Source organism: Manis pentadactyla, chromosome 19, assembly GCF_030020395.1.
Source record: "Manis pentadactyla isolate mManPen7 chromosome 19, mManPen7.hap1, whole genome shotgun sequence".
NCBI classification, from domain to species: domain Eukaryota; kingdom Metazoa; phylum Chordata; class Mammalia; order Pholidota; family Manidae; genus Manis; species Manis pentadactyla.
This window is the reverse complement of record NC_080037.1, coordinates 8,949,235-8,961,901: the sequence shown is the minus strand read 5'-3', so window position 1 is coordinate 8,961,901 and position 12,667 is coordinate 8,949,235.

The window sequence follows — 12,667 nt, the reverse complement described above, 5'->3', positions numbered from 1 at the left end:
GGTCTGGCCTCTGTGTCAGATGCCTTTGGACCACCATGCTTACAGGGACGCCCTGAGGTCACTGGCTGCTTTAATGTGCTTGTCTGAGGAAGTACGCAGTGTTCTGCTGCAGAGAGAGGAGTGCACAGCTGTGCGGCGGGACGGCCTCTCCTGTGGACAGTCCGGTGGCACCCCATACCCAATTGGAGGCTGAAGCTTGAGTCAGAAATATGGAAGAATGGCTGAGGTTAGAGAAGGACGTGCCGGTGTCCACTACTCTGCTCGCCTCAGGCTGGCAGACAAGGTGGCAGAGCAGGATAATTAGCATGCCATTCTGTAAAACTAGGAGGGCACCAGCTCCTGCAGATTAAGGTCCGAGTACTTATGACAATGGCTGATAGAGATGCTAAGCAGCGGGGAAGATGCTCCTCCCGAAAACATTGATTGATAAGGTGCAAGTTTATCTGACCCTTAAGAACGTGAAAGAGTGCAAGCCTTTGTGGGGATTTGGGGTTTTAGAGGACTTTTATTTGCCACCCGGCACAGTGCCTCCATCCCACATGCTGCCTGGTCAAGGAAGGGCACGTGTGGGGCTGCAGATCAGAGACAGGATCAGTTTTTCTTTGAAAAGGCAGACGAACTACTAAGGCAGATAAAAGTTCTGGGCTTCTCTCGGGCAGGGCTACATTTTGAGTTTAGATGTGTCTATGACTCCATTAGGTATGGGCACTGTGACAGAGACACCAGAAGGGGACACTGCCCATTGGACCTTGTTCCCAGCTCTGGAGTGGGGGCAAAAACCCAGTGTGAAGCCCGATGTGCCCCCACTGAGCAACAGCTGCTAGCAGTGTGCACAGCACAGCTCCAGGCAGAGCATCCCATGAAGGCACAGCACGTGATGGCAAGAATGTCCCTTCCTATCAAGGGCTGGGCTGAGAATTTGCTCCATCAACCCACCTCTGCCATGACTCAAACCCCCTAGGCTAAGTGGCAAGCCTATTTGCAGCAGAGAGCGCTGTCCCCCACTGCCTCTAGAAATTCGAGTGCTGTTAGGTCCTGTAGAATGTGTAGACCCTTCAGATGCACCCCTCCACCCACCCACCTCTATTCCTGTGGTGCCCCTGCAGCCTGCAGAGAGAGAGGGAGGGATATTCCTGCTGATGGCTGCTGTGGTCCCTACCAGCTCAAACCCATGAGCCCCATGGGAACTGCATTCTTGGGCTCCGAGCCCCACTGACTCACAGCGACATCAGAACACAGTGCTGATGGGTAAGGTGACGTGAACCTCCACCCTCGACTCACACGTCTCAGCATGAGCGCTCCCACCCTGCATGGAAAGGGCACTCGCGTGTGGTGGGGCAGGTGGGGGGCAGACTGCCACTCTGTCCTCCAGGTGGTCAGAAATCCAACCCACACCCACAGTCTCCTTGAGAGCTTAGAGTCTCTCAGGGAGTCAGTTTCAGTGAGCAAGGCAAGAACAATCAATCTCAGCACACCTCCCTGTTCCTCCCTTTCCTAATGCCAGAGGGTAAAATAAGCAACCAAATGCCGAGCAGAGGAAACTTATCCTGCAACAGGCATCTCATTTTTCAGTTTTTTACAAAGGTCACATGAAGATAAGCTGCCCTTTGGTGTCTGGTTAACCACAACTACCAGTGGCTGCTATTCATACGTACTGGCGCTGCGTGAGCAGACCTGCCCCCATCTGCACCAAAGGAGAAAGTCAGCATTGCTAACAGACTCTGTTCCTCGTATCTCTGCAGCAAACTGCAGCTGACTAGACCCTCAGAGGGAAGACGATGTTTTCAGTGCTAAGCTTCTGCTGGAATGTTCCAGATTGACATACATTCTGCAAACCTTTTGGACCTGTTGCTACAAAACTTCTATCATAGAATATACACAGCCTAAGTAAGAAGGGAGAAAGATGAGTTGGATAGCAGTTCTTCACTCCCATGGACTTTCACAAACGAGTGTGACACATATATACAAAAAAGACTCCTCTACGTCCATTGTTCTGATGGAAGTACAATCTATCCTTATAGATGCAAATTTTATTGAGGTTCTATAAAATTACTACAAATAGTTCCCTTAGAGGCTGACTGTGTGCACAGAGTGAGAAGAGCAACTTTACCGGTGTTATTACATTGAACCACAACCCCCTGAGGAAGATTATGTTTTCTGCATTTTATAAAGTAAGCGACCTATTCAAAGTCTCCTGACCATAGAAGGAGAGCCCATCTCACCTCACACGAAGGCCTGTCTCCCCCACTGGTAACCACTGTTTTCTATGGCCTCCTCAGAAGGTACATATAAATTGGGCAGAACGAGTAAGAGTTGATTAGATGGCAAATAAGGAATGGGGTAATACTGGCTGGCCGGAGAAAAAGCCACAGAAATATAAAAAGTCACAAAGTGTTTAGAAGTTGTTTTGAACTGAATTGCCTGCATTCCTGTCCCCTCTGCAGTTTGCATGTTGGAGCCTTGGCCCCCGGTGTGGTTGTATTTGGAGATGGGATCTTTAAGGGGGTAATTAAGTTCAAATGAGCTCGTAAAGGATAGGCCCGAATCCAACATGGCTGGTGTCCTTAGGGGAGGAGGAACAGGCACCGGAGGGTGCTCGCCCGGGGGAAGGCATGTGAGGACACGCGGGAGGCAGGAGGAGGGGCATCACCCTGCTGACACCTTGATCTGGGACTCCCAGCCTCCAGAACCAAGAGAAAATAAACGTCTGCTCTTTAAGTCCCCAGCCTGTGGTGCTCCGTACGGCAGCCTGAGCAGACCAACACGGAGGGTGTGAGCAAACCGGTACCAAGGCGCGGGAAAGTCGAGTGCGAACTGGACTGTCTGGCACCGAGTGGTCCAGTGAGAAGCTGTTGGCTTCTGGCTACAGGAAGCCGCTGATGGCTGGTGAGGGACAAGAACCACTGCTCATCCTGTGTTAGGAATCCAGGTTGGTGGGTAGAGGGAGGAGAGTGTGAAGAGTAGGCAGGTTGGGACAGTGGGAGACACTTTTCCAAGCCCAGGTCACCCCTGCAGAGCCCATGAGCCCTGATCACAGTCACGGCTTTTGCCTGGGAGACACCAGCCCGGCACGAACTCGGGAGATTCCTGACTTGCTAGTGGCCAGGCATGTGACTCGAACAGCAGGGCAGCCTGGGGACAGATCAGCAAACAGTGGGCGCCATCGTCTTCTTTTCATGACTAAGAAGAGCCAGGCACCCCAGCAGATTTTACACCTTGGGGAGTGTCGCCCCCTCTGAGCAGCTCATGTACCTCTTTCATGATTGAAAGGAAGACACCAGGCACCTCTTCTGCAGCTGCCTGCACCCGAAAAGGCCATCGTCCTACCCTGCTTTTGTTCACGCAAAGGTCACTGCAGAGCTTCGTGCCATTGCATGATGACAAGTCAGACAGTGGCATGATTTTTAAGTCAGACAAGGGTCAGAGCAACCAGGAACTCTGAGAACAGCAGCCAGAGCTGCCCATTCAAGGCTGCCATTCAGAAGCAGACTGCCACGGCCTCCCTTAGCCGGGTTCTGCCAGCCAGGACCCAGAGGTCCTCTGTTATGATGCTGTCCTCTTCCGGCACGTCAGCAGCGAGGGTTCCTGTGGCCACAAGACCGAGTGATGCACATCTGCTCAACTGAAGTTACGGCAGCAGATAACACTCCATGCCACTGACAACTGCATTGTGACAGAGAATAACAAGGGAACCCCCAAACTGCTAGCGGGTTCCAAGGGAAGACGTTTTCCTGGAATCTGAAAGTTGAAGGTAGGAGATCAAGGTGATCAAGGATCTCCACCTTTGAGGGTAGAAAGACAGTGCCCACCCAGAAAGCGTCATGACAGACCACAGGGGCTGCTAGGGTGGGTGCTGGGGGTGGGGGGCAGGGGGAGGGGGAGTAAGGGGCACAATAATTCACAATCACAATATCAGTTGCTCACGGGGACTGCTAAAACACTGCCATGTACATTTGAAACCAACATAAGATTGAATATTCATGATACCTTAATAAAAAAAAAGAATAAAACTGGAGACATCACAAAAAAAAGAAATGGCATAGTTATGTAGTATAAAACTACATATATAAGTACACGGTTATATAGAATTATATAAATAAAAGTTTATGTATATCATAAATGTAAAAAAAAAAAAGACGGTACTCACCCAAAATGCATCACGAGAGCTGCTGATGTGTGCAAGCAGGGGCCTCAGAGTGAGGGCGACCTCCCCACGACGGACCCTTGACGTGAGGGGGCTTTGTCGTGGTGGCTGCCAGCCCCCAGTACCACCATCAAGGGCCCTCGGTCAAGTCCGATCCCGTCCTTCTCCAGACTAAGGGCCGGAGAGACGAAGCAGCTCCCGCGAGCTCACCGCGCTCGGTGGGAGCAGAGCGGCACTAGCTCCTGTAGCAGCCGTACTTCTTTCTAGCGTTTAGAATACTCCCAGCTATTGAATTACGTGCAGGTTTTTTACCGTCTAGATGGTAAGCTCGGTAAGGTGCTACCCCATCTATCTTCAGGACCCCATCCAGCGCCTGACGGAGCCCCTGCAATGTAGCAGAATGCTCAATAAATATTTGTGGACAGATTCACTGGAGTGTGAGCTTCATGAGAACGAGAATAATAGCCAGCAGGTAATGAGAGCTCGTGTGCCGGGGCAGCATGAAAGCGCTTTATTTGTGTCGGTTTATTTAACCTGCAGAACGTGCCAACCCAGTACTCTTCTCACCTCTGCCGTCTCAGAGAAGACAACGCAGCCCAGAGAGAGTAAGTGAATCATCCAGGATCGCATAGGACGGGGCAGGCCTGGGTCTCGGGCCCAGGAAGAGTTATCTCAGGCCTGCTCTCTCACACAGGTGTGTCACTGGATCCATATTTATAGAATAAACCCCACAGGCGAGAGCCCAAATCTCTGACTCTGCCGGCAGCGACAGTTCTGCTGGTTGCAACACACAGGTGGCCATCGACCCAGCTCTGGGCAAGGCTCCCTGGATCCCCTCTGGCTGAGAGGAGGGCCTGGGTGGGCGCCTTCTTACCTGGGGAAGCCCCCCTGCAGTGTCGCCAGTGCGTTAGGAAAGGGTGCCCTCTGTCGGCACGGACGAGCCCTTGCTGTGTTGCTGCGTTGAGTGCAGCGGTGTGAGCTTTGAGAAAGGCTCAGCCAGGCCCAGCTGGAGCCCCTAGACCCTCCGCGTCCTGCTGCTGCATCCAGATGAACTGGAAGGCCAAGCCAGATGGAGACGTGAGCTTATTGAACATGACTAATTCAGCCCCATGTCTGGTGGCCTGTGTGCCCCTCCAGCTGAAGTGCCCCCTGGGCCACCCTCTGTCTCTTCCTGCCCCTCTCCCACCTCGGGGCCCAGGTTAGAAGATTCCATACAGATTGCAGCACCTGAAGCTCAGTGTCATTGCCCCCGGAGGTGACCTCATGCTTCCCACTCAGAGAGGCTGCCAGGGTCTCCCACAAATGGGCCTGCTCGGTTTGCATCCTGCCATGGGAACTAAGCTGTTGGGTGCATGACACGCGCTATGAAGGGCACTATTCCTGGCCCTCCAGAAGGAGCCCTGGGCAGCCACGAAGGTGCATGGCTCAGCTCTCCCTTCAGAGAGAACCCGTCCCAGAGAGGGCAGTTAGTTAACTGACAGTCCCCCTCGGCAGAACTTCAGGATCCACAGCAGCATCTGAACTCATGCTGAACTTTCCCTGGGCGGCTCCGGCCACTGAGCACAGCGGGGGTGCTCTTGATCCCGGGAGACACCAATGAATGTTCCCAGGCATCCAGACATCACGGACCAGTGCTAGACCTCAGGATGCTCAAAACCATTGCCTCGGATGGGTCTCTGCTTCTTGTACAACAGGACTCAGAGAAACAGCCCAGTGAGAGTATCTGCCACGTAGGCTGAGGAAGATGTGAAATGAGGACATGTGACAGCCAGGGGACGGTGGCTTTACTATTTATACTCCATTGTGTAAAGCAATGGAAAATTTTATTTCCTGGAATTCCCAAAAGTGCTGATGGTTGTGAGAAAAATTGCAATAGTGTAGGTGCACAGGGTGAACTCTACTTCCCAAGGCACGGGGCACAGCAAAACAGAGGTCATGGGTCTGGAGGGTTGTGTGTGTGTGTGTGTGTGTGTGTGTGTGTGTGTGTGTGTGTGTAGTCGTGTAGTCAGCAAGGGGGAGCCCCAGGGGAGGGAAAAGCCTATAAGGGTAGAGAATGCGCAGGAGAGCCCAGTGGAGTCAGGGAGAGGGGGAGTTTGTGGAAGAGAGAGAGGGGGGAGAAAAGAGTTTGCTCTGGACCCACTGCCTGGCAAAGGGAAGAGACTGACGCTGTGAGGGGTCTGGAGAAGGTGGTGCTGCAGGAATACATGCTTCCTAGGTAAACACCAGAAATGCTTTCAACTGCATCTTTCTATAAGCTTGCTATTTCTTTGAATGTGCCTTGGTCCAGAAATTGGCTCAAAAAGTAATATTCTGGCCATATTTTGTGCACCCTAAGGATTTATAGCCTGGGCCAAGAGTCCTTGACCGGTCCAAGTGTGCAGAACTGTGAAGCCCTAACTTAGGGGCCAGTGTGAGGTTGAAAGTAAGCCTGACTTACAAGGTTCAGTTAAGTCGATCCTGACTTACATGCACACGTGTTCCCGGGCTGCCTGCTGCTCAAATGCATGACAGTAAATAAGCATTTATTGAGCACCTGCTGAGTACCAGTCACTGGGTGCTCAAATGCCATGTTTCTCATTTAGGCCTCAGGTCAATGGGTCATGGTCTGGATTCAGAGCCCACCAGATGCCATTGTAGCAGAATTCCTACTAAAAAAGAAAGTCAACAGAGTCAGTATCATTCAAGGATGCTTTCCAGGAACCCAGATATCTTGATTCCAGCCTTCCTCTCTGCCTTCTGACCACAAAGGGGTTTCTCAAAAAGTGCTCTAAGGAAAAGAATCTGATATTATGATGTTTTGTTTACTTTAACCAATGAGTTAGTGCATAAGAACACAAGCTAGGTGGATATTCAGTGTAGCATAGCATATACTAGGCAAGAACTGGAAACAGTGCAATGTCCAGGGACAGGGGCTGATTAGACAGATCACCATACATCAATACAATGAGCTATTAAGCTGTTTGTAAAGAGTTGTCCGCTTGGGGTAAAGAGGTTTATCCCACTGCTGAGGAACACGGTCAGGTGCCTGACCTTTCTTATGATGCTCAATACTAATAATAAAGTGCAAAATCTTAATAAGGAAGAAGTGGCAGCAGCTTTTCCTGGACACACTGGGCTGTTCTAAAACATGTGGTTCATGAAATGGTCCTGCACATAAAAGAAGAAAAAAGAAAAATGCGTGAGGAAAAATACAATGCACTTAAAAAAGGAAGTAGATCTCCATGTAATGACAAAGACATAGGCCCAAGATAGAGTATTTTGCTAAGCAAGAAAAGCAAGTGGTTGAACAATATGTGCAGCATAATCCCTTTTGCTTAATGAAATTATCTGTATGGACTGTGCTTACATTAGGCTCAGGCCCCAAAGCTGAGAACAGTAGATATTAGAGACCTCTACATTCTACAGGGAGGTACCAAACACAAATTATGCTTGAGCTTAGGAAAAGTTGGAAAAACTTGGCCTGCAGCCCTCACCCAGTTGCCTGTCCCGCCTTAGGGGACAAGCCTAGAAATGTAAAGGGAGCTTTGGGTTACTTGAATGAGCATAGGTCCTGTGATGCTTTTCCTTTCCCCCAAAACAAGTCAACAGATCCAAGTCCCAAGGGAATAATTCTCAGAGATTGGGGGTACCTACAGGGAAGGAAGACTGGCTGCTCACTGCCGAGCTCAGCACTTGCTCAACTGTAGCAAGTCATAGGCTCACCGGGGTGCACACAGGATGACAAGGTGGGAGTTCTGGGCAAACAGCATCTGCCTACTAACTGCTGGCCGGAGCTGGACATGATGGAGGGCAGAAACGGGGGGTCCCTGGTGGGCGAGCTGCACTGCTGCCATTCAGTGGGACAAGGATGTTTCCAATGAGTTTCCTGCGAGCTTAGTGGACACTAGGGAAAGCAGCCACTCTAGAACCTTTTTGACGATCCCACCCCAGAAGGCTGCCTGCCGGAGCAGAGGGAATCCACCACTAAGAGGCTATGTGCTGTGTTGTACGGGCAGCACCTGAGGTCAGTGGGCAGGAAACCAGACAGGCCTCCCAAGACCTCGCTGCCGTCCTGGAGGACATGTAGGTCAGCGCATCAGCCATGACAGCTGCAAAGAGAAGCCGCTGCATCAAAAGAACTTCCCCCTCTTCCTCTGCTGCTGGGAGGAGGAGGCAGGAGAAGGGATGACCCCTTTCCTTTCCCGCTGATGGTTTCTGAGCCACCCTTCCAAGCTGTGACTGGGGGATGAGAGAAGCTTTGAACTGGATGTGACATTTAAGTTTTAAATTGGACTAGACTAGGTCAGTGTCTCAATGCCTAGAAGCGGCCAGGAAGCTATCATGTCAGTTCAAGCCAGTCCTCAGAGCCAAGTCAGAGAGATTCTAGATAACACGATGGACAGCAGTAGGAGATGTAAGAGAAAAATGAAGCCATTTCTTGTTTCAAGTTCAGCCCGTTCAATAAACCAGTGTATATATATATATATATATAGTAGCTGTTCTTCTATGTCCACAAAAGGAGACCTTAGAGAAAATGAGGGTGCACATCTCTGCAACCGGAAGGCTTAAACAGAGACCTTGACCTTTCAGGTTTTTCTTGTCTTATGTCATCTGAATGTTTCATAACAATCTTGTATGACTTTTATAACTGAAAGAATTATTTTCTAAAAATGGGGGTGCATTAACCAAAATGACTAGCCCAGAGTCCTGTAGCCTCCCCCTCAGCTAGTGAGTCTGAGTAAGGGGGGGACTCGTCCGGGGATGCGCTGGTACACCCGTGGCCGCAGGAGGAAACACGGCCCTGATCTGTATAGTGTTTGCTGATCTCCATGGTGCAAGCACTGCAGCCACAGTTGGTTTCGATCTACCGGCAGTTTGACCACCGGCTCACCAAATTCCTAGCTATTTAGCAATAGGAGCCTTGCCTGGCTCCAGCCCACCAGGAGAGCACTGCCTGGGAGGCAGTGGCCGTGTCCTCTCTCTGGCAAGTCACCTCCGGGCTCCGTCAGTCACCAGCAGACTGGCAGGCAGCCTCTGTCCAGGAATAACGAAGGGTCTCCAGATTCAAAAGCAAAATGTCAGGGCATTCCAGCAGGCCCGCCCTCTGACTCCAACTAGCTGTTTGAGCCAAGCAGAAGATTCTAGGAGTGTTGAGAGGTTGCTAACAGGCAGAAGGGTGTGTCAAAGGAGACGGAAACCAAGCCTCAGACCTCAGTGACTTTGTGCCACGGTAGCGCTCCTCTGGAGCAAGGGTGAAGACAACACTGAGAAGTCACGCACTTGAATATTCGACCTCAGCATGCCGCTCTGTGAGGGTCGTGGTAACAGGGACTACGATGACAATGCGCTGAATGCCCACTCTGTGTTATGTGTTTCCTATGTGCTCAGACACCGTATGTGCACCCCCTCCTTTGTTCCTCGCAGCTCTCGTACGAGATAAGGACTCATCACTTCCGCTCTTTAAGAGAGGAAACTCAGACTTAGGTTATACAACTTGCCAGAGACCCTCAAGCAACTGGTGACACTGAGATTCCCAACTGACATTTTATTCCAGAGGAACACTGGATTTCTCCACAGCTGCCCTAAACCTCATCTCAGCGTGAAGCATGGCCCCCCAGTAGCAAACCGGGATCCACAGGGAGATGTGGAAATCTGACCTGAAAATGTCCAGATCTAGTTGTCAGCTCACCGTCTGCCCTTAGGAAAGGAGTGTCCCATCTGGCTGCATCTGCTTCCTGAGCCAGAGCCGCGCACGTACAGGCACCTTCCAGCTTAGGACACACCATGTGAGCTTTGGACATACCATTTCATCTCTCCTAGTGTCGGTCTGTCACTTATAAAAATAAAGAATTGAACCAAGTAATCTCTTGGACCAACAGACCCATTTTCTCCATCAGTGCAGATACCAGAAAGCGTGGGGAAATGAGTACCTTCTTTAGGTAACAGTCTGCCACAAGCGTGTATGAGTGTGTGCCAGGCACTACTCTGAAAGATGCTGAGGATACCATCTTTTCTTACAAAAGGTTCAAGTCTTCAGAAAAGGGAGATGAATTAGTCTAGGAAATAGCAATTCCGTACGTACATTGAGTACCAACAGGGTGTCAGATATTACCCAGAGTCCTAGACAACCACTCACGGGTCAGACTGTTACACCGAGACAGGTAAGTCCACGAGAGTCAGACCTGGGCTGGAATTGCAGTGCTGCCACCGTGCGACCCCAGCAGGTCATTGCCAAGTCTGTTGCCTTGATTTTAAGTCGGGGATAGTGCCATCCTCTTCCCATGATAAAAATGAGAGCTGGTGTCAAGGGCTTGGTTCAGTCTGAGGCACTGTAGACCCTCAATAAACAACAGCTCTGCTGATTATGAGGAGACAGGCCTGCTTTAGTGAGATCCCACAGCTGTTCAGAACTGGAAAGGCCACATATGGCTCTTTTAGTGGAGTTGGGCCGCAGCTGAGCCCCCGAGAAGAGCACAACAGTCATCCAGCAAGATCTACAGGCTGCACAGATCTGGGCACCTGGAGGTTCCAGAGCCTCTAGGGAGGATGAGGAAAGAAGAGGCTACCCCTGTCAGGCTTTCTAGAGTTCCACAAAGATAAATAATACTCATTAACAGCCCCCAGTGCTCCAGTTATTAGCAGCTGGGGAATCTCCCCTAGATGCACCTCTGAGCTTCAAGGTAGCAAAGCCAGGCAAAATGCATTGCTATCTGCAGGGCCTTCCCACACCTCTGTTCAGCACCCCTGATCTCAGGGCCCTGAACTTCACAAAGTCCAGGATCTTCACACTACACCCACCTCTGCCTACCCTCCAAGGGGAAGGCCTCAGGCTTTTCAGGGCTCTTCCCACTGTCTCTGTACCACAAGCTGCTCACTGGCACCTCACCCCTGCTTTCAGAAAGGTAGACTAGGGGGTTAACCAGGGCGGTGCGCTCTGTGTATTCCTCCCTGCTGCCTCTGCCTAGGGAGTGAGAAGCTTCTCTTGCAGCTAGAAATGGCCATGTGACTGAGTTCTGGGCAGTGAAATCAGAGGTGGCATCTGCAGGGTGTTTCTGAGAAAGGTTCTGCCTTCTTCATAAAAGTAACAGAGCACTGGCGTCATTCTTTCCTTCTTCCTACCTTGAATAGTTGTGTAACACCTACAGTCACAGTGGCCATCTGGGCCTCAGGTGACAGTCAAGAGGATGAAAAGTCGAGATGCTAAAGATGACAGAGGAGCCCAGGCTCTCTACCCTGAGATGACATCAGCATGGAGACTGCCTGCCTGCCCCAGAATGCTTGTTCATAAAGTATAAATGCTCTTATACTGAAAGCCAGTGTGACATTCTGCTTCTTGTGAACAAAAGCATTTCCAGTAGGTAAGACTGGGTAGGCCGGATTGAAACGTGGAGCCTTTGAGAAGATGAAGCTTAGAGAGAGAGGGTGTCAACCAGAGCTCTCCTGGGTTTGACGTTGAAAGTCCCCCATCCTGGACCTCTTCCAGTGCTGGGTAAGTGAGGTGGTTGGTCCCCCTACCTAGCCATGCCCTCAGTTCCCAGATGAAAATGCTGATACCTAAGTAAGAGAGAGGTTTGCTCAGGATAGCGCAGGGAGTGGCCAAGCCTGGACCATACGCCAGGGCTCTTTACTCAGGTTGCAAATCCATAGAGATATGTTGTCCTTCACAGGAAACAAAATAACCAATGGTACCTCTTCCCTGTTGAAAGCCTGTGACTCCCTTGGGCTTGTAATTAGGATGTGCTTCTGTCTGTTGTAGAAGACACGGCTTCTGCGGATGTGGACAAATTCTTGGGGAGAGGCGAGGCCTGAATCTGAGAAGGTCACCCGAGCAAAGCTGGATGGAGCAAGACCAGCTCTGGTCTCTGGATCGGGCTGGGCAGGTGCAGCCCTCAGCCACCAGGTGTCCTGCTTCTTGGGATGAGCGGCCACAGAAGAGATGTCCATGTAAGTTAATAGTCACGGGAGATGAGGGATGATGGACCAGCCCTTTACTTTTCATGATTCAGATTCAATAAACACCTAGTGGGGACTGACTGTGAGCTGAAAACTGGGCCGAGTGGCTTCACCCTGCTATTTCCTTTAATTTTCAAAATAAGCCTGTGAGATAGTTGCAGTTATATTATCCCTACTTCACAGGTGACAGTTTTCCCCTGAAGACACACAGGTGGGCAACTGCAGACTCCGAGTCCACTGATCTTCGTGTTTTTCCCTTCTGTGTGGCTTCCCGGCCGCCCCTCCTGCCTCCCTCCTTCTCCCCTTTACACCCTGTCCCCCTGGCCCTTTCTCTTCTCCCAGCCTTCTCCAGCTCACGTTTGCCCACCTGCTCCTCTTGGCCTTGAACCTTGACCACCCAGGAGACAGAAACCAGCTGCACGGTGTCTCCCTTACCTGTGACCTCACAGATAGGTGCTCTGGACAGGGTTTTTGCGGAGGAAAGAAAGTGGGGTCCCCCAAAGCACTGACGTTAAAACTTCGCCCACTTCGCCAGATGAGTCAGAGCTTTAAGATACCCCTGAATGTGTGCCGGGCCCGGCAGCCACACTC